The sequence below is a fragment of the Stylophora pistillata genome, chromosome 1 (assembly GCF_964205215.1).
Source record: "Stylophora pistillata chromosome 1, jaStyPist1.2, whole genome shotgun sequence".
NCBI classification, from domain to species: domain Eukaryota; kingdom Metazoa; phylum Cnidaria; class Anthozoa; order Scleractinia; family Pocilloporidae; genus Stylophora; species Stylophora pistillata.
The window spans coordinates 42849467-42871612 of NC_142519.1; the positions used below are offsets into that span (position 1 = coordinate 42849467).

At 38.4% G+C, this 22146-nt stretch overlaps 1 long non-coding RNA gene and 1 pseudogene across 3 annotated transcripts in view; one reads left to right on the plus strand and one right to left on the minus strand.

The window, feature by feature from the left end:
• Positions 1–711: 711 nt before the first annotated feature.
• On the minus strand, positions 712–20173 carry LOC148742648 (delta-1-pyrroline-5-carboxylate synthase-like; annotated as a pseudogene). The gene is made up of 14 exons (XR_015996407.1): positions 20165–20173; positions 19966–20004; positions 18889–18993; positions 16116–16268; positions 12577–12591; positions 9998–10219; positions 9110–9269; positions 8446–8484; positions 7586–7910; positions 6013–6205; positions 5335–5456; positions 4653–4839; positions 3952–4047; positions 712–2546 (listed from the first exon to the last, which is right to left on the minus strand). The product of XR_015996407.1 is annotated as a delta-1-pyrroline-5-carboxylate synthase-like (transcript).
• Positions 20174–20210: 37 nt separating this feature from the next.
• LOC148742649 (uncharacterized) overlaps positions 20211–22146 on the plus strand; it is a 7650-nt gene continuing 5714 nt past the window's right edge. Inside the window, exons 1-3 of one of the 2 annotated variants that reach the window (XR_016000375.1) lie at positions 20211–20391; positions 21066–21141; positions 22127–22146. The exon at positions 22127–22146 is cut by the window's right edge and continues 18 nt beyond it. This is a non-coding gene — a long non-coding RNA (uncharacterized LOC148742649). Of the gene's footprint in view, positions 20392–21065; positions 21142–21215 lie in introns of those variants that run through there. The other variant, XR_016000374.1, reaches the window with a different exon arrangement.

A 22146-nucleotide genomic window follows, 5' to 3' on the forward strand; every position in this document is an offset into this window, starting at 1 on the left:
CTACGCAAGAAGATATAGACAAAGAGGAATAAGACTCCTAGGACTCACACAGAATGATACAGTGCTACAGTAGAAACTACGTGGTAAGGTCCAATGGTTTCATGTTCCAGTATCACGGTGGCAAGTTGGTTCTAGTCCTTGCTCTTTTGTTCCGTTTAATTAGTGCGAAGCAAAGAGCGAAGGAATACTTACCAACGTGTGGCTCATAGTGAGACGCAATAATTCTACTTCATCATCCGACGGAGGCTAGGAGTATGGCAGTTTGAAGGACGTGATCAACAATTATGACTTTTTACACGACTGAGTATTATCTTCGAAGTATGTCGACCTCAATTAAGAAAAGATATGACCATTTGGCTTCTATGAACAAACGTAAGATAAGTTTCAACTGAAGAATAAATCTATAACCATTCTACTACTTTGCAGTATTTCTTTACATAGCGGTCCACATGTTCTGATCAGGGAGAGAATAGGGGAAAGCGTACTGACACTGCTGTGAAGAACAGTATTTTTAGCCGGGCTACCGGAATCTTTCGTCTCAAGGCTGCAAATGACGTGACTATGATTGTTACCTCTCGAAAAAAGGATAACAGGCGGACAGTGATGTCCAAGATCCGTTCAGATAGTTAATCCATCATATAATTTTGCTTGAACACGATTGGTTTAAACAAGAGCGAATATGCACCAGCTAAGAAAGGAACTTATCAAACGTATTTGCTTCATTGCGTTTTATTCTGAATGTTACATTATTTAGTCTCTGTTACGTGAAACCTGTCTCCTTCATCGGTGATAAAACTGTTAATAAATAGTATTTCGCAGAGAAAATACCCTTCACGTTACAATACGCTACGGCTAGTTGAAACTCTGTTAATAATAATACTTGTCAGCAAGCCGACCAGATCTTTGTTTTCTACGTGGGGAGGGGAAGGGAGGGCGAAAGGGCAGATAGAAAATAGAAGATGCAGAGAACCCATTCATGTCGTAACGATTCTGTCTCAACGATTCGCTTCCGTTTTATTTATTAATTTTTTTTCATGTCATTCTCATTGTGCCTGATAACAATAACCGTAATAAAATAGCAGAGTTGTGTCCTATGCATTTTCCACATGTCAGAACTGATTGCACAGATCCTATCTCTCCCCCCTCCCCCCGAACACACAAAGAGTCTGCTTTAAGAACTATTTTCAAACTGTGCATGTCCTTGTAACAGGCATCAGGACCAGGGACTTTTCAGCTGCCCCTTTCCTCCGCGGACAATCGTGGAAAATGCACGGGATTGACTTAAGAACTGAATTACGAAGTAAACCAATATCTTGCTTTCTCGGGGTTGACAGCAACATCTCGGTAATACCAATATAACAACTATTATTATCACGAAAACTCTCGTACAGTTTTGTATCCTCAATCAAGAGTCAGGTTTTCTGCTTTGCAGTCTGTCCTGAGAACTTGACAGTCAACTATTGGGGTCAACGTACAGTTATTATTACGGTATATTCATCAGTATCGCTTGAGCATGGAGCACAAGAACGGAAACAAGGTATCAAGATGGCGTTAAGTCGAACGCAAAGCCAACCAAACAGTTTTAAATATTCCTATTTTCTTAAAAATGGGGTTCCGCTTTTAGCTATCCACAGAGAAAAAAGTTCCTTGTCAATGATGTTTTTACAGTGTCTAGCAATAGGATATATATATATATATATATCTTATTAGACGTTTTGTTGTGTATTATTGCTGAGTATTTTTACGAGTTGTGCCGTATTTAGTAAAAATACGTCTAATGAGTTATTTATTATCCAACCCGCCAAACTGTTATTTCAGGTGGTGGGACGGAATTGACGCGTTGTCGTGTTAGTGTTTCTATTTTCTTCAATAAATGAAAAAGTTTCCTGGTCGTCTAGCTTTTTTTTCTTCGTTCGATTCAACTAATAAACTTAAATCTATATTTGCCATCCATTCCGACTCTTCGTCGTCAGAAATATGATTCAAATTGTCCGCCATCTTTTTTCCCGTAACTTTAATCCAATTCTTCGCTTGCGCGATGCAACAAAACCTGTCTAACGGGTTCTCTGGTGTACAAATACCGCATGATATTTGTACTCGTCTTTGGCGTTATTTGTACTCTACGGATTGTCGTTGGATAACAAAAACGGATAACTGAGATACAAGAATGAGAGCAATAGTTAAATTAATTCAACATAATAATACGTTCTAGGGCGGGACGTTTCAAAACATACGCTCATCAAAAGCATAACATTGACTCGTATGACGAGTGCTGTGCGCAAACTGAAGCACACGTTTAGCATTACGTAATTATTTCTGTATTACATCGCTGTCGCCATTATCCGAAGTCCTTTCTTCGTCAATAGAATCGTGAGGAGTGCCTTCAATCAGGAGGGTCTCGTGAAGATACTTGAGCAGGCCTCCATCAGCAAAGTCATCCACTGTGTGTCCCTGGCCAGTCATTACTCATCTAGCGGTCAGTAATCCTTCCACACCCACAGGACCCCGAGCATGGATACGACCCGTGCTGATACCTACTTTAGCACCTAAATAAAATAATGGTGTTTATTTAGTATCCTGTACCTTTGAAGGAATCGTTGAATTCCCATCCTCGCTACCTATAGCAAGTTCCGCGACACACTATGCTCCTACGCAGGGCAAGAAAACCCACGATAATTAACACGTAGAAAAACGGGCAAAGTGCATCCTCGACCAAAGCACTGGAGCTATACCGGGGTTTTAAGGTTCTAATGGACTCACGGGTGTACCTGGAAGGTAGGAGTCCCGATGCGTGCATAATTTCCCCTCCTTTTGTAAAACGATCTTTTCAGGTCAACAACATTCATATCTTCAGAATCACTTTTGGAAAACTGCCCAAATCCAAAGAATCGTCCTCGCATAATATGTTTTCCGTGGCTAGATACTCCACTTGTTCGTCATTCTCGTCGCTTGAATGCAGACACGCAAATACGCAAATACGCAGTATGAGCCATTTCACATAAGAGCGCGGAAATTCGTGACAGCGTTCCTATCCCTCTTCCCACCGCCTTTGAAAAATCCTACCTTTGCGCATCTAATTAGATTAACCCGTTCACTCCCAAGATATCATTGGCAATTCTCCTCACAGGCAGCCATACAAATAGTATGAAACTAGTTCGGAGAATTTGGTATTGGATCAATAAATAACTCCCTAAGGAGAAATTCTGGGGCCCGTTTTCCGAAAGTCGCATTAACTGAACAGGCCCGAAGCCATACTTTACAATCAAAATTTAGAGAATAGATTCGCAGGTTCTGGCACTCTAACCAGTACATTTTGTTCCTTTAGCTGATAGTTTTATTGCACAATTTGCAAATCTTCTGAAACCTCACATTGAATAACAACATATTCCTCCTATAGGAAACAGTAGCCACAAAAACAGAACAGCTTTACCGGCCCGTTAATTTCACTGTACCTTCGAGAAACGGGCCCCGAGTCAATGATGAAAGTTAAAGGTTTACAAGCTTCTAAATTCCAGATGATTACATAAAAAGAATACGAAAGGTGCCACGCTACACGAAGAATACTGGGAATGGAGGATGTCATCATCATTACAATGTCAAAATAAGAAATCCAATCCCATAACTGCCGTAGTTGCGCGCCTGCAACCTGTTTCCCGGACCTTTGATATCTATGAGCAAAAAAATCCCTTTTTACCAATTAAGGATCGTCGCAGGTTACATTTTTTCTGCTTCAAGCCTCCCGAAAATTCGACAAGATTTTTATTTCCCTTCGGGATAATCTTTTAACCCTTCACACTCCATAACTAGAACCCTTGTTACCGGAACCGAAGCAAATTTCTCCTCCCATCGGGTCATTAATCAATTTTGCGCTCCACGAACTGAATCTTTTATTTTACTTAATTAACGGCAATTGTGTTCCTGTAATAGCTAAGCACACTGTTTCATACTTACCCAGGCCAAAGCGATACCCATCGGAAAATCTAGTGCTTCTGTTATGGAAGAAACACGCACTATCCACAGCTTTTAGAGAGTGATCAGCAGTCCCCTCTAAAAATAAAATATTTTGATAAGGGGCTTTTAGTAATCGGCACAACGCAAACCATAAATGCATCTTGTACGGCTTACAAATTTGTGAACTGAGAAATATGTAGTATAACATAGAAACTTGGAAAATATAAGTAAGTTGTCTATATTTTTCTGTGTTGCGCAGCTTACGTAGATTCTCTTTAAGGTTTTTACTAACAAACAAACAAACATACGAAACATCACAGTGTAGAGATGATGGCCAACACAAATGGTCTCCAAATATGGACCTTAGAATCATTGAAAGAAATTCCCCATAGTGGAAACAAACGGACGTTGAATTCTTATAATGAAAACTTTAGCAAACGCTTAGTCAACACATGCGGCAATTTAAAATGACGCGTGGCGTTAACACTGAAAGACTAATGTGTCTTACATGTACCTAGCGGTGGATATTCACCTCGCTGCATAGCCACCCTCACTCCATGTATAGCTCTTAAATATCACGAGAATTACCAAAAACACTGATATAATCTTCATCACACTGTCATAGCTCCGCGAAATCATTGCGATAAAAACAGAGCTGAAAAGAACCCTGATTACGGAGAGATTAAGTAATATATTCTTACCATTATCAGTGGTAATGACATCAGCGTGAGAGCTTCCAAATTGATGGATGCGATCAATGGCTTCCTCTGTAGTTCTGACTACTTCCACTGTACACTCTAATTCGCTGTATTCTTTCTCCGTAGTCTTGGCCAGAGCCGGAGCCAGCGGTAAAGTCTTGACCAACTTGAGTCCGGCGTGAACTATCACCTTAAAAGAAAATCAATTAAACAAACAAATAAAATTAATACGAGAAATAAGAACAAAATTAGCAAACGGAGTCAGTTGGTGAGTTGGTGGTCTTAATAAGAAGGACGCACATTTTGTCCAGCATGAGTAATCAGCGAACTTACGTAGGTTAGCGACGGACAAAAAAAGCGTACTGATTGAAAAAAATAATAAAAAAAAAGTGATGATAATAATAAAACAGCTCCGCTCTTCAATTTCACTCAAAGCTGTGTTTTCATAGTTTTGTCAAACTTCGTGATTTTGACGCTTAAACGCATAGAGCGATGAAAAAAAACAAAAACAAAATAAATTCAATTGCGCAAAATAACACAAAAATTCATAACCGTTGAAAAGTAACGCTCTAAAATTTCTTAGAAGCGAATTTCTCTCGCGCATTCATTTTTCATCACCCAACGCATAGAGAGCAATATGGAAAAAGCGCATTCTGATGTTATAGTGTAAAGGTTAACGACTTACTCCTTTTTCCCTGAGAGCTTTTAGCATATGTTCGAGAAATGGTGACCGAACAAGATCCTTGTGGACTAAAAGGGTCTCCATAGCATTGCAAGCTGCAGGGTAGTCACATTTGGAATCCATTACTACAAAGGAAGAATAGAGTATACTGCAACCAAAATACAGACTATCGATGCCAAAAAATCAAGTTTAACAGATGTACCGTACGAGCATGATCACCCACAACGAAATGTTTGTCTCGGCAATCATTAAGCCAGAACGGAAAGCCATTGAAGAACGGCTTGGTTTAAAGATATTACCCGCGTTTAAACATCTAGTTGAATAGGGGGAGTTATCAAATGGTTTTTGGGAAAAAAAGCCAAAATTTTCGTATTTCACGATCCTTCAAGTAAGTAAAACCATGTGGTAAAGTTGATCCCCACACAAGCACCACAAGTAGTATCAAGGAAGTTATCCCTGAAGATTGCAGAATGCGGGTTCTTGTCGCGTTAATCGCACCCGAATCAAGGATGATTGGTTGGAAGAATGCTGCAAGTTTTCTGGACCAATCAGAGAGCGAAGTTAAGCGCAACGAATGCAACTGCGGGTTATTACTACTTCCAATTAAAAATCGAGCAAAATCGGCAATGAAACGCTTTTTCACCAAGCACGAGGTACAATAATGAGTTATATAATGCTCACCAATCTTTGCGGCCATTTCAAGATCTGCATCTTTGTCCACATACACGTGGCAAATTCCCTAAGCATGCCAAGAACAGGAATTTCTTTGCTCTGTGTGAATGCGCTCAATCATCTCACTGGAGCCTCGAAGGATGATTACATCCACGTATTTATCCAACTGATTAAGATGATTTACCTCTTCTCGAGTACTGACCTAACAGTAAGAATAACATTTACATAGTCAGTATATAAAGACTACAGGATTGACACGGGTGTGATCGGCTCACAGAGTTCGATCACAGATCTGTGGCACGGTTTCTATGAGAAATGATCGCCGGTGAGAAGGCAAGGGAGAGGAGGCTTGGGAAGGGTAGACGCGAAACCTTCCCAAGTCAACGCTCTTCGTAACATCGCGCTTCATTTATTAGAGAAATTTCCACTTGAGTGTGAAAACAAATTCGGAATTGTCGTCATCTTAGTTTAATTTACTGCGCCTTGTCATTGGTCCAAAAAAACTCGTACCATTTCCTCGACCAATCAGATCCAAAACTACAACCAGAGGCGAATGGTCACTCAGCCGTTTGCTTTTTTGATTTGAGCTGTCATTGGCTCCTTGCGATAACTTGAGTTTTGTTTTTACGACACCCAATCGAAAAGCGGTCTGAGAGAAGTTCTGGAACAGGGTACCCACTTTGCTTATTCATGTTTTGGAAAGCAAAAGAGTTGCGAAGTTCATCCCTAAGTAATTATTGACAGCATCAAAGACATACTGAAACCTAATTAGTCCACATTCAGTGTGCGAAGTGAATTGCAAGTCAGTAAAACTCTGAATCAAAGTCAATGGCTGCGAGGAAGTCAGTCAATGGTAGTCAATAGAAAGTTTAAATTGAGAGCAGAAAATTGATGTATGAAAAGTTTAAAAGGGCTCGTTTAATGTCTTAATCCTTTAGAAAAAGTTATTGCAGTGCCGGTTTACTATCTCGAAATTATTTGACTCTCTCTACAAATGACAGTAAAAATTGTACACATTTACTGACGTCTGTTGAGGCGAAAAAAACAGCAAGGATGATGGATTAGTGTCAGCTAATCAGCCTAAGCACCGTCACAAAACTTACCAAACTAACAACTTGGGGGAGGGGGAGGGGGGAACGTAAATGGACAAAGTCTCTGCAACAAGACTGTGAAGACATCTATTGCTGTGATAAGCTTCTTTACCACCATTCAAAAGCAAACCGTTGCATGTGCTGATGGCTAAAGAGGCGGCCTTGGAGAAAAAAATTCTAGCTTATGAAAAGACAAATACATGAACAAACAAAACCAGAGGAAAAAAAATCCCTTTCGTTTTCCATCGGTAAGGCTCGAGATCCCTGGGTTTTACAAAAGCAGGATTTTTATGTTTTCAGTTTACTTTGGATCAAAATGCAAGTCAACAGGAACACACAGAAAAAGAAAAAGCAAAACAAAACAAAACAAAACAGAACGAACGAACGAACAAATACTTTTCATATCTAAATACCAGGTAAGTCAACTTCTAAATCTTACAATACTCTATAAGGAAAAAGATGAGAAACATTTAAACGTACAACAGCTGTACCTGCACTAGAGCAGCTGGGCAAGATCCAAAAGTCACAAGAAGCACTCCAATTGGAACAGTTTCTTGTTTCAGCTCTAAACCATATGCGATTTTGGTTCGTTTTAGCACACGACCCAAGATGTTGTGCGAGGAATCCGCAATCTGTCTCAGTCCATGAGCCAGGTTTCCAAGTTTGGACGAACGGTGTCAAAAGTAATCTGCCCATCATAAGGGAACTTAAGTGTCTCTCAAACCGAGCGTAGTCCAGATCTTTAAAGATAGCATCTACAATTTGATCCTTGCGTTCGATAAGAAGGTTGGCTAATTTGTAAATGATTCTGGCCGGCTAGACAAAACACGTAAAAGAAAAACAAAGGTGCGTCATTTAAACTGTAGTACTGCGCGTGACGTTTGAATGTTGAAATGATAGATGAGGCGCGAGAAGACTCAGCTTCAAGCCGTGCTTCAAACCTAGGCCGAGGCACAAAAAAAAGAGAGATGTTGGGAAAAAACCGAACACTACCCCTCAACCAAAGGGAATTTTGGGTCATTTTGGTCAAACATCTCGTCGACAACTTTTCCGTTAATTTTTTTTGCCTATAAGTCTGGATAATTTGAAATGGTCCAAAGAAGCCTGCTGAACAGACATTATTTGCTTTGCGTTTTTCAGTGGAACGGAGGTAAGCGCGAGACAAGCGCGGAGTCCCAATCGCGTGCAAGGGGAGAAACGTGCTACTTCACCCTCGCCTCGCGTTTGCCTCCGTTCGTCTGAACAACACAAAAGGATTACGCCTGCTCTGCAGGCTAGACCTGAACATGGAATTAAATTAATAGCAAACAACTGTTCGGCCTTAAGCATTTTTAATAGTCTACAACCGTACCTGGTCAGCGGTCAGTGCTTGCTCTTCCCCTTTTGCGAGCTATGAAAAAAAGCGAATTAATAAAAGAAACCGAAAGACACATTTACGCAGAAAAAAAGAAAAACAGTATAACAGCAAACAATTCTATAAAACTAGTATATCCCGAGAAGAAGGTGCAAATTTACAGTCACAGGATCAACCAGGACCACTCGGTATATCATCACACGCGAGTTACCACAAATTTTCAGAAGGGAGGGGGGATGGGGGGGAAGTTACTGAAAGGTTTAACCAGACAATGTAATCACTTAAAACACTCGGTATCTAGTTCACGATGCACACTGAATGAAAACGCTGATATGGCATTTTTACAAAACTGCCCCCAATCTGGCATCTAAAATCAATAATTTCACAGAACCCTATGTGGACATCACAATCTCCTCTTTAATTGTTTGATTTCAGGATCCTGTCCCTCCAGTGTTTCTGAATATTTAAGTTAAGGTGGAGATCAACTCTGTATCAGATAGCCATTAGAGTTTGAGAATTCTAAACATAAAAGTATCGCAGTCAAGTTTCAATCTAATATAAAGCGCTCTCTGATTGGCCTGCTGCCTTAAGTTTCCAACCAATCACTATAAGGTAAATTACAACATGACGATGACACGGACTAAGGTACATTCTGACGTACCTGCCGCAGCCTGATTCTCTACAGATGGCCCTGGTTCGTCGACCATAGTGAAGAATTCTCCAACCGTTCGGCTATCCAGAACTTAACGAATGACGTAATCACTTCCGGTACCATTGGCTATAAGTACACTCGTATCGCTCTTTAGTGGCCAGGCCGCAGCCTGAAGAGTAATAAAGAAGGTAAAAATAAAATGGTTAAGCTACGAGAGTTGAAATAATTCATCGTTATTTTGTAAGCCTTTTTCTCTGAGAGCAAATCGCAGAAGACACGTCATGCGAAACTGTTTCGATCTCTCTTTCTCAAAGATTCTAACGCAAACTTGCCTTTGTAAAGGAATCATAACACGATTTATGACTCGTACTAAATTTAGCATAAAGTCCCGTTCCCACCGTGCTGTGACTTTCTGTCATCGTTCTGCCTTGCGTCCACACTAATCCGAAAAAATTCTCCACTGAAAACAGATATTTTCAAACTACAGATAATTTTCAAAACGGCACTATAGGCCATACGGTAACTAAAATGTACTCAGAGAATAATTGAAAACAAGTAGCTGTGTACGGATAGTCCAAAATTGAAAGGATTTGGCTACATATAAATTTCAGTATCTGTCTGCCTGCCTTGAAGTTTACCTCAAGATTCAGTATCTTTCTCGTTTGTGCTTTTTTGCGATTTTATTGAGAATCAAAAAGACTGCTGTTTCACCATGTTTTTGAAAGACAACTCGTTGCTTGCGAATGGGAATTGCAATGTTGCGTTCCAATAAAATTTACCTGACCTCCCCTTAAGAGTATCCGGTGCTCTGACAATCCTCGCTCATGGACGGTCAATTTTCTAAAGTTCCCCCTTCATACTCTTTGCAAACTTGTTTTAACTATTGGAAGTACAAACCTTCACTTTAGACTCCATGCCTCCCCTGCCAACACGTGACTTTTCTCCAAATTCAATATTACTGACGTTCGCTAGCCTGAATGTGTCTAGAAGGCGAGACTCAGGCAAGTCGGGAGGGCCGCTGTAAATGCCCTGTATATCTGATAATATCAACAGCAAATCTGCCGTCAGTTCCACTGATAGCAAGGAAGATACACTATCTTTGTCCTTTACACTTATCACCTGATGAAAACAACGAGAATCGAATCTTTTGTAAGAACAGTGGAATAACAGTCACGTTATTATGAAATCCACATTTACGTTGAAGCTTAATAGTTCGTTCATTTATTCATTTACAGTAACATCAGGAAGTCACAGAGGAAAGTTAAGTAAAACCCCAAAGAAATTCCCTACTACTTTCAGCAGAAAATTGAAAATTGCTGTAAAATTTTATCTAAAGCTAAGATTCCTGGCTCATCCGCGGTGTAAAAACCTGTGAAGCTCACGAGTGACGTACCCATATTAATGAAATTGTTAAAAAAGCCTCTAAGAGATTATATTTCTTGATTCAACTTAAGAGAGCCAAGGTTGCTCGCACTGATCTAGGGCTCTTTTATTTCAGTTGTATTAGATCAATCATGGACTATGCAATACCGGTTTTTCACTATAGTTTTCCTAAATATTTAATGAGAGAATTAGAACACGTACAGAAGAGAGCAATGTCCATTATCTGTCCTGGTCATAGCTATCATGAGGCCTTGGATATTATGACATTTAAAGAATTAGCCATCCATCACGACGAAATATGTGAGTCACTTTTCGACAAAATTGTAAATGACAACAATCACCGTCTTCAAAAGTTAATACCAGCAGCACATGAAACTACCTACTTGTTAAGGCGTGTGCGACCTATTAATGTACAACGCTTCAAAAACAGTCGTTTTAAGAATAGTTTTATCATTTCCTCATGCCTTAAAGCGAACTCATTTTAGCTTTCCTTTTTTAGCCGATTGAACACTTTTTAATAACTAAGTAGTTAATATCTAAATTAGTTTAAATTTACTTTTATATTACGTGAGTAAATACACAATTCAGTTTTTTAACTGCTATGTATTTATGAATATATAAATAAACTTCAAACTTCAAAAACTTCAAACGTAAAACAAAGACAACAAAACATTATAAACAATAGCGTACAGCAAAACAATACCTCATGAAACAAAGAAAACCTCGTCAGGTTTTTACACCGAGGATGACCCAGATTCCTACATGCTTCATAGAACACCTGCAGATTTGTATCTGTCATGTTGAGGATACAGTGATTGCTCTAAATTTTGTCAGTGGCTCTTTGCTGGATCAAAAAAGTGCACAATTTGTTTTTGTCAGTAAAAAGTTTTCCACGCGTTTTTTTCATTCCAAATTGCATCCTATGTCGTTTGATTACCGATAAATAGATGTTGAGAATTTGAGAATTTAGCGTCACATCAAGCTAAAAACTCTCTGACTGATAAGTAATGTCTGTAGCTCCTACGATCTGATGAACACTGAATGCTGGTTAACCCTGCGGGTGACAAGCATCTAATTCTTCTTACAATATGACTGCAGAGTCAAACATTACAGTACTGAGAATAAAGCAAATGATCACCAACTGCAGAAGCTACTGATCGTTCAACAAACTCTCCTAGTCAGTACCGTACTGGTGAACAGTGTGGAGAATTTGCTTACTGATATTGTAAGGACAAGATATCTGTTAATCTCTTCTAAAATTCCATTGACTAAGATTATAAACAAGACTTTCACTGGGCTGCTTTCTGTGCATTTTGCATGACTGTTTACAATAAGCATGCAACAAGACTTTGGAATCAACATAAGCATAGACATTGATAGGAACAGCAAACAATCCTATGAGTGAGATTAATTCAGACAAAAGGCAATCACCAAGGAAACTAAAGATAAATTGTGATAAATTGTGCTTAGAATTGGTGGACCCTTGAACTCCAAGAAGTGATCAACATGTAACTTCTCCCGATAATATTCAATAATATCCAGCAAACAGGTAAAGAGAATACTCAAAACTTATTAAGTAGAATTTGTTATTGTGATCTAACACCAAATTCTTGTAACTAATTTACAAGGAAATGTGTAGCAGCTAGAGGAGAGAATTAGCAATTAGATCTTAGGATTAATAATAAAGTGTTAAAAGCTAAAAATATCAGGCTGACACAATGCAGCTATGTGTTAATGCCAAAAAAATGCATGACACGCTAAAATACTAGGTCAATCTCCAATATGCCAGAGCATAATATATTAAACTTTTCACACGCTGATCCACAAATTAAAGGTAATGTTCTCAAAGTTTGACGATAAAATAAACATGTACATGCTGTACTTCAATTATTAGGCCTCTCAAGTTTAAAGAAACTGCTAAAATTAATACATATTTTTTAGGGTTCTTGGAATTGAAAATAACCGGGAAACAGAAAGTAAAGTTTCAACATTTTGTCTTCACTAATGTTAACTACAACTTCTCGTGCCAACTAACCTCTCTAAATGATGCTAAGTGACTGAATTAGGGAGTTGTGATTGAAACTGTTACTTACCGGTGCCCAGGCCATCTTATCAAGTTGGAAGAATAGTGCATGTGAAGAAAGGAGTCAGTGACAGCGTTAGAAAAGTTCATTGTCTAGCGTTTAACTACATTCTCACTGAGCTAAATTCTACGTAAAACTTTGTCTTAAGTTGAACTGTTTAACAAAATTTTATTTAGGTTGTCTATGATGACGAGTTTCATGTTTTCTGGCTACTCTGTTCATACAATTGGACAATTTCTTTGGTTCCTTTGGCATGGCAATTCCACAATAATGTACACATAGCTTACTCATCAGCTTTCTGACAATCCTGTCAAATTATTTTCAGTTCCACTTCATTATGTGGCTACCAACAAGTCCTCCAGTACATGGAGAATCTTAGAAGAATAAGTTACATATATGCAACTGGGATCAAGTGGATGGGTGGTGCACACTGCCTCTTTTTGCAATTTGAGCATAATGGACACCAAACAAGACTGAAGAATAACTTATATATGAGGTATCAAGTGGAAAGATATATTGGTGCATACTGTCCCTTGCACTAAAAACAAATCAGAGATGTACAGTCCAAAGAAAACTTGAATGAAACTACAGCAATGGATGAGTGTATCTAGCAATTTTTTATCTTGTCTTTCCCCCTCACCCAACCCCTCCAGAGACAGTGACATTTTACTACTAAGCCAGTGGAAAGGACACAGCCTTTCATCCTATGCTCACCATATCCCAATTGCTATAATATCCAACAGGAATTATGACTGAAACCTCTTTTATCTGCTCTCTTCAGAAATCAATGATCTTCTGCTTTATAAACATGTCATAATATATAATAAATGCCCATGGGAAATCACTGCTTAATGGTCACAAATGATTTCTACCAATTTAACCCCAGTGTTGTGTAGTTCCAACAGATATCAACACTCATACAGCAGAAGAGACCCCACTAGCCTGCAAACACTCTGGCCCTGACGTGTTATCAGTACTGTGGCCAAGCATTTCTTCAACCATGGGCAAGTTTAAGGTCTTGAGCAAGGCAAGCCATCTACTTGACAAATCGACAGTGGTTTAGTGTGTTCTGTACACTTATTTGTCATCACAGAAGTCAAAATGTTGTGGATGCACAGGGCTGTCAACAAATTTTGATCATTGTGAAAAGGAATATCGTTGTAGATAAGAGTACAGACCACACTTAACTACTATCAATTAATTTGTTTTAACCATAATATCAATGTCAAATAAATTGATTCTATCAGTCCGTGACTCGATCACTGCGTGAGCAGCACTGTATGTACTCTTATGGACAGTGGCACATTGGCCAATGCCATTGGGACACTTAGACAGTGACAAATTGGCCAATGCCATTGGGACACTTAGACAGTGACAAATTGGCCAATGCCATTGGGACACTGACAATCATTGCTAGATCCCTTGCAGACCTCTCATTAGCTCACATTGCTCATTAAGACCTTACTTTGTCCCACTGGCAAAGTCAGGCAGAACCACCTGTAAATTGGTGGTCTGCTTGTGGGCTAAGTCCTTGCCATTCTGAAAATTTCAGTTTTGTTTCAAATGGTTTTCTTCAGAAGTTGTGCATGTTGAGAGCACCATTCCCCCTTGAGTTTGCCAGGAAATGACCCTCCCTGGGGTGGATGTGAAAAGGTTCTAGAGCTGCTTATTTTAATGTCATCCACCTAATGTAGTTAACTAAACTATTCTGACCTGAAAAGCAAGTTATGTAATATTGAAATAGTTTTGAAAAACAGACGAAAAAACATTTCATGAATGCTCCAAAATGATAAACAAGTCAGGAAATTTCCTAGGCAGAAACATAACTGATAACACAATGAGCTGGAATTAGTGATTATAACAAAAGGGCAAAAACAGCAAATTGTGTAAAATGAAAGAATTTGTAAATGGCAGTTAAACATTTAAGTGCACCTGACAATTTGCAGGCCAGAAATTTGTCACAACTACCAACTGTACCAAATTTCAAATCTAATTCAGAGCTCAGAATTAAATAATAAAAAAACCTTTTGAAGCTTCTGAAAGTTAGGAGACAAAAACTAAAGAGCTTATTAAGAATTTTTTATTGAAATAGAGTCTTTGCTATGAATCATGAAGAGGAGAGATTATTTCACAGACCACATAAAGCTGCAAGATCAAGTACTAACTTTTCATATTAAAGGAGACAGACAGATAACTTGTAATAACCTGTTCTTAAAAACTTAATATTGAAACCTAGAAGTATCTTGGCCAATTGATGGTACATTTCATAAAAGGAGAAATTGTTTATCTGCTTCTTCATGTTAATCCTATTGTGACTAGCAGTTTGTGTGAGTGTTTTACTAAAAAGGAGCATTTTTGGCAAATTCTCACTCTCTTAGAAAATTCATTCCCCATTTTGTGTTTCACTCAGCTGTCTGATTGCCATTACATTGTGGTCTACTGCTAAGTAATGAGAGAGAATTTCGCACAGCATAGGCACATACAGTAACCTAACAGCTACATTTACCTTCCTATATGCTACTGTAACAGTATAAAATAATGTTAAAGATAAAAAATAATATAATAAAATAATAAAATTAATAATTCACCTTAATAAAAAAATATTTCAACTCAAAATCATTTCAAATGACTGCTGGTTTGATTTGTGTTCTCCTTGTAGTTCTACAGATAAAAATATGCCCCTACTAAGGGAATTGCTTCAACTGATATCCTCTTAAATTTGTGTAGAGTAGAGAATAGGATTGTGGAGGTTCAATAGTTTTCACCTAAAGTAAAATAAAAAGACTAGTAACTGATCAGAGAGACAAAAATAATGTTATTAAGTGATGTTGCAGTCCATCTATGTGCTCAAGAAAATCCTGTCGTCCTATTTAAGGCAAACTCTGCCACACTTGATTTTGAAATTCAATTGAATGTCTGAACTGTGAGTGGCATTTCAATGAGTCATGAAAGTACATAATATTATATATATCTATCCAAATCAAATTATAGTATATTTGATTATTTGAGCATTATTATTGATGATGATTTGATACAGTGTATAGTGTGATCATGCAGGTGAATATATTCCTGAGAAGGACTCTGATGATCAGATGACCTTCTGTTATTAGATTGTCAAAATGTCAGTCGGCCTGACTGCCTACAACTGTGCTTCTCAAGTCTACCCTCACCTTAACAATCAGAATACACAATCTAATATTTCCCCTACAATCAGCATTCAAATTAGTTCACACATCATGTTTGTAATGAGTAACAGTCCTGTTTCCATCGCACTCTAAACAGTTAACAGACCCCCCTCCTCCCATTCAATGTCAGCCAAATGTTCATGGAATCACAATACAATATTAATATTGTTTTTTTTTTTGTGGGGTGGAAAGGGGGAAAAATGGTGAACCTACTGTTAGTAGCGAGGGGAAAAGAGATAAAATTGAAAGAAAGAGAAAATAAAATTGAAGCAATTAGGGGTTGAAAAGATCAATGTGTCAACAATTTTGTTGCCAATTGTAGATTCAAACCATAAACTGTAAAATGGATTTGATTGTACTCACCCCAGCCAAATCTAGATCCATGCCTGGAGATGATGCTACCACATCATTCTCATTTATAATGGGAATACAGTTCATAGAGATGAACTCCACCACTGTTGATCTCAAGTTATCCAGTAAGTATTTATCAGAAACATCCTCTTTTGTTATCAGCACCTGAAAAGCACAATCAATTCTTTTTAATAATTCTAGTTCTGATAAATATTCTGTGTATTATTTTCATAACGATAACAATAACTTTATTTACTGTGGACAAAATACTTAGCGGTCAAGCTCATTTACAGGTTTTAGACACAAGATAATCAGATAATTTACAATAATATCACTAATTCCCCCCCTCCCTCAAAACAGGCACTGAAAAAAGAAATTAAAAACTACAAAACAAAAAACTCAAAAAGCAGAAAAATTGAAACTGAAAAAAATTATAAACTTTACACCCAAAAAATTAAAAAATAAAAAATAAAATAAAAAAAACTATAAAGCTAAAAAATTAAAAAACAAAACAAAACTGCAAGCTACAGTGTATGCTTGGACACTACACTCATGCTTGAAAATGTGTGATAACAGTACACTGACTCTGAGAAAGAAAAGTGGGACAGGGATGAGTATGTAGAAGCGAACATACTACAAATGAACGATTTGTGGCCAAAAGTTGCAGAGGAAACAAAGACTTGAAACCCTGACTCGAGTTGTGTTCACAGCAAAGGTGAGAAATAACGCAAGCCGTGTGCGCACCAATCACAACTTTGAATGTACCTTAAAATGTGTTTTACCCTCACTATTAAAACAGATGGATACCACCTTAGGAAATATAAGATATACTCAGATGATCACCATTCTGCACATTCCGAAGCGTTCCCATGTTTATGATTATATTTATGTTCTATGATTTTGGCACATCTGTCAACATGAAACTTTTTGCATGGGTCATGAAAGTAGACTTAACAGAAATTCATGGGTCATGGAATTCATTTAGGTGACTTTCAGGGGAAATTAATGGGTCGTGAAAGTAGACTTAAAAGAAATTCATGGGTCATGAAGTAAGCTTTTAAAGAAATTAATGGGTCATGAAATTCATTCTGGTGACTTTCAAGGGAAATTCATGGGTCATGAAAGTAGGCTTGAAAGAAATTCATGGGTCATGAAAAAAATTCCCCATTGCTGGAAAATTCAGGGCTTAAAATAACCCCATGAATTTTCATTTTGCAGTATTCATGGGCCATGAAATGATCTTAATGGGTTTTTCACTATAAATTAATGGAATTGTCATAAAAATACTAACAGTTCATAGTCATATCTGTGACTAGAGATTCCTCATTATTTCTTCTGTGATTTTCTCCAAATGTCATCGCCCCATAAAAATCTCTTAATACCACTAAGTTTGAGTTTGACTAATGGTCGTGGGTCGTGGGTCGTGGGTCGTGGGTACAAGTCGTGGGTCGTGGGTGTGGGTGTGGGTGTGGGTAAAAGTCGTGCGTGTGGTTAATACTTAATAATAAAAACAACCATTTAAAATATTAAATATAATAATACATAAATTTTATACAACCCTGTTATTCATTTATTTAACTGTACTTTCTTCTAGTTATTTTATTTTTTTTATTCAATTTAACCTACTTTACGTCTATTTTTATCTGTTATCTCACTATCAATGAAATTATTAGTTTCAGTTTCGAGACAGGAAGAGAGATAAATCTTGTAATTACATTAAATTAGTCTCACAACACGATAATTCCGGATCTGTCACCAGCGCGATCGCCGACGAGCGTCCATTGGTCGGCTACTCTGGGATTTGATTTTTCCCTTTTTCTGCTTTCTAGGGTAGTTGTCGAGGGAAATCCACAGGACGTTCTTTTGTTCTCTTGCGGTTTTCAAGCCTCAGACGATAAAACTTTCCCGAGGTAGTTTTCTTAGGGAAAAATCGGTCACACTTGCAAATTTGAGTTTCCCTAGGGAAACTGTCAACAAGTCAAGTTTCCCTAGGACAAAACCCTGTAGTGTGACCACAGCTAATATCGCGTTTACGATCCTCCACTGTTGAGTTACCAGTCTGGCAGAGGTTATGTGTGTGCCTTTTGAGTCAGTCGACTTGTGTACAATCAGTTTTTCTTTGTGTATACAGTGTGTGTAATTACCAGATTTATCTATCATTCTTTTGTCATTGATGTTGTCAGACAAGATCTCGGAATTTCTGTTCCTTGGCCCCTGACTTTAGCCGCAAATATAGAATTCACGAGCGCTGTCGCAATTTTAACGTTATAGTACTACTATATGAAATCATTTTTGGTACAATCGTACAAAGCAACTCGGGTGTCTCGTTAACACAGACCTCGAAAACGCAGAACGCAGACCGCAGACCGCACAGCTCGAAAAACGTGTACACAGTGTGTATTTACAAGATTTATCTCTCTTCCCTTTGTTATCAAACGAGATCTCGGAATGCATCGCAAAACTGAAACTAATTTCATTGACAGTGAGATAACAGATAAAAATAGACGTAAAGTAGGGTAAATTGAATAAACAAAGTAAAATAACTAGAAGAAGGAACAGTTAAATTAATGAATGACAGGGTTGTATAAAATTTATGTATTATTATATTTAACATTTTAAATGGTTACTTTTATTATTAAGTATTAACCACACCCACGACTTTTACCCACACCCACACCCACACCCACGACCTATGACTTGTACCCACGACCCACGACCATTAGTCAAACTCCTAAGTTTAAATTTTGAACCTCACTAATCTCTTGCAATAGTCTTTAAAACATACTTGTCCACATGTCAGGCCATACTGCTGAAACACAACTTCATAGAGTGATAACAATCCTCCCTGTCCTACAGCAGCACATGCTCTTGGTTCAATGTAAGGCCTTGACTGCAAGAACACAGAATTGCCAATATTGAGTACAATTCTAGTAGGTACTTTTAGGTAATAATGAGGCTCATGATAAAAAAAAAAACACTGTTCTCAGGGCTTGAAATTGCGACCAATACAGTCGCATTTGTGACTTAATTTTTATGTTTGCGACTAAAAAATTATTCCCGAGTCGCAAAATTGCGAGTAGAATAAAAAAGCCAGCAGTCGCTACTTTGCCACTATTTTTGCCGAAATAAATAAAGAATTGACAAAATATATTGTCGTGTGTCTTGATTATCATAGACAATTGAAGCTATAGGGTAAAATTGTGCCTAATTTATCCGAAATGTTGTGCACGCAACGCCATTACCTCAATCGGCCGCCATTGCAGCGATCTCTTATTCACACCTCGAGGTATTATTTGGATCAAAATGTGAAGACAGAACCACGCAGAATAACCATGAACCACGTATGTGTCATAATGTGTCATATCACATACAGTGCCCAGTGCCCCAAACTAATGCACGGATTCAAACATGGCAGAGCAGGGTTTCTCTTTTGACCATGCTGGAAGTAGTATTTTTTGGCGTTGTTTTAAGTGCAACTCAGAATCGTACATCTTAATCTCTAAATGCGCGATACATCACCTGTGAATTTTTTTTGTGTTAGGACCGTAACCGGATGACGGTGGAGACAATGCAGAATCCGGTGCCACCAAAAAAACAAAAACGAGTAAGATGCCCATATTTCAGTCGGCTTTTATCACTCTAGTAGCTGATACACTTGAACGTGCGAAATTACGTAAAATACATCCGGTCAGTACAAATTGCAGACTGCAGACTGCAGATTGCTGACTGCATACTGGGTATAAAATGCAGACTAGGTATAAAATGCAGACTGCAGACTGCAGACTGGGTATAAAATGCTGACTGAGACCAAAATTAGGTATAAAATGCAGACTATGCGAGAGCAATGTTTTTTTTAACGTACCTCAGTGTCACGCAATCGCCTTCCTGAGTTTAGCAGCCGCTAAAAGTTTCCTTCTTGGCGCTTTCATAAGATATGTCCATAAATTGATGCTTTTTCATCGAAAGAACAACATGTTTCCCTTCGAGTTCATAAACCAAAACGGCTGCTGGTGCCAGAGATATGTCATTTGGTTGCAAAAATTACACGCTGCGCATGCTACAGCCGCCATATTTGATACATGCATGGGCCAGCGGTAATGACAAATAGGAAATCGCTATTGTTCGGGTTTGCTCGGATTATTCAAGATGGCGGCTCTACGATCGAACGTGTTGTCATGTTTCAGCGCAACAAATAAACGGACTGTTCACATAGACTGACCACAGTCTATGCATATGGAGAAGAAATTGCAAGGAAACGAACTCGGAAAGGCGATTACATGACTGGGGGGTGAGTTAACGATGAAAATATATCGCGTATTGCACGAAACGAGAATTTTGCTGTCAGTCTGCATTTTATACCCAATTTTGGTCTCAGTCTGCATTTTATACCCAGTCTGCAGTCTGCAATCTGCAGTCTGCAGTCTGCATTTTGTACTGACCGAAATACATCGATTGCAACTGACTAGAGATTGTAATGTAACAACAAAATCCACTTTTGCGAATTGGGGTTGGATAAAGGACCATGCAAGCTTAAATAACCAGCCTAGATCTCATTTTGGGGCTCTTTGAGATTATGATTAATGCAAAACCTGTTGAAGAAACGAAAGGCTTCTTTTTGTCCTTGGTAAAAGAAAGATTAAATCCAAAAAAAAAAAAAAGACATCTAGAGGAATGGTTATCTACCAATCTGTAACTCACATTCCAAAAAGTTAGGCAAATCTGAGCAAAAATGGAAACAGCCCAAAATTTGACATAGGCTAATATTGCCTCTGGCGCCTTAATTATTTATGCATTATGGATATAATGAAGTACATCTCTTGCTAAGTTTTAGAGGTAATTTGGTTCCATGCCCCTGCAAGGAGAGGTTTCTTCCTCAGCTGTGTGGCAGATCTGAGATTTAATAACAGGGGGGTATAAATTAAATTATGCCCTGTGACAGCTTTGATATTTTTATTTTACTAGATAAATGAATGGTACACTTGGACAAAGATGCCAGTGGTACTGATTTGCTTGAAAAATGGATCGCCATGTTTTTCATGTAAGTAACGATAATTCTGTTTTTATATAGGATTAAAATACCTTGCTGGCAGGTGTTATGTTTGCTATTTTTCAAGTGGTAATTGCAAGAAAGCTTTGAATGAACTTTAAGGTCGGCACACACGAGGGGACTAGTCCCTGCGACTAGTCCCAGCGACCAGTTTCATGCGACTAGTCCCTTCGTGTGAACTACACATTTCTGTGGTCGCAGGGACCAAAATTTGGTCCCTGCGACTGGTCGCACGAATTCAAACTGGTTTGAATTCGTGCGACCAGTCGCAGGGACTTGTCGCATGAAACAAATGTTTGTCCCTTCGTGTGGACTGTTTGTGCGACCAGTCCCTGCGACTGAACGGTAAATAAGCCAATCACGGGTCAGTATGATTTGTAAACATTGCAGTTTCTATGAATTTTCCATGATTTCTAGATTTCTACAACTGAAGAATAAAAAACTACTTCTAGTTTTGTAAACATATGCAGATGCCTTGGAGCCGTTTTGATGGAATTTTTACCCTATTTGACTCTGTGTCTGTTAAAAATAAAAAACAAAAACGGAACACGTAAAAGCATGAATAATCCGACTGACTAAGTGTAGTTCATTTGCGTTGATGTTTAATAGTGCTACAATGAAAAGTTACCAAATTTTCATTGTTTTCGTGTAACGCCCCAGACTAAGAAACATCTTTTGCCTCTTAATTTTCCTATGTTCTTGTACAATCGAGTGCCCTCGTGTGAACGCCTTAAGGGACTAGTCCCTGCGACCGGTCCCCTCGTGTAAACCCTTCAAAGACTTGTCGCCGGGACTAGTCGCACGGACTAGTCGCAGGGACTAGTCCCCTCGTGTGTGCCGACCTTTAAGGATAAGCAGTGTAAAAAATGCTGATGTGGCATATTCAAATGGTTTATTAATGATTCTTATTCATTTGTGGGTCCATCAGAATTAGAGTCATTTTTTTTTTGTCCTTTGTGAAATGTGCATTTCAAAGAAGCATTATGGAGTCTTTTG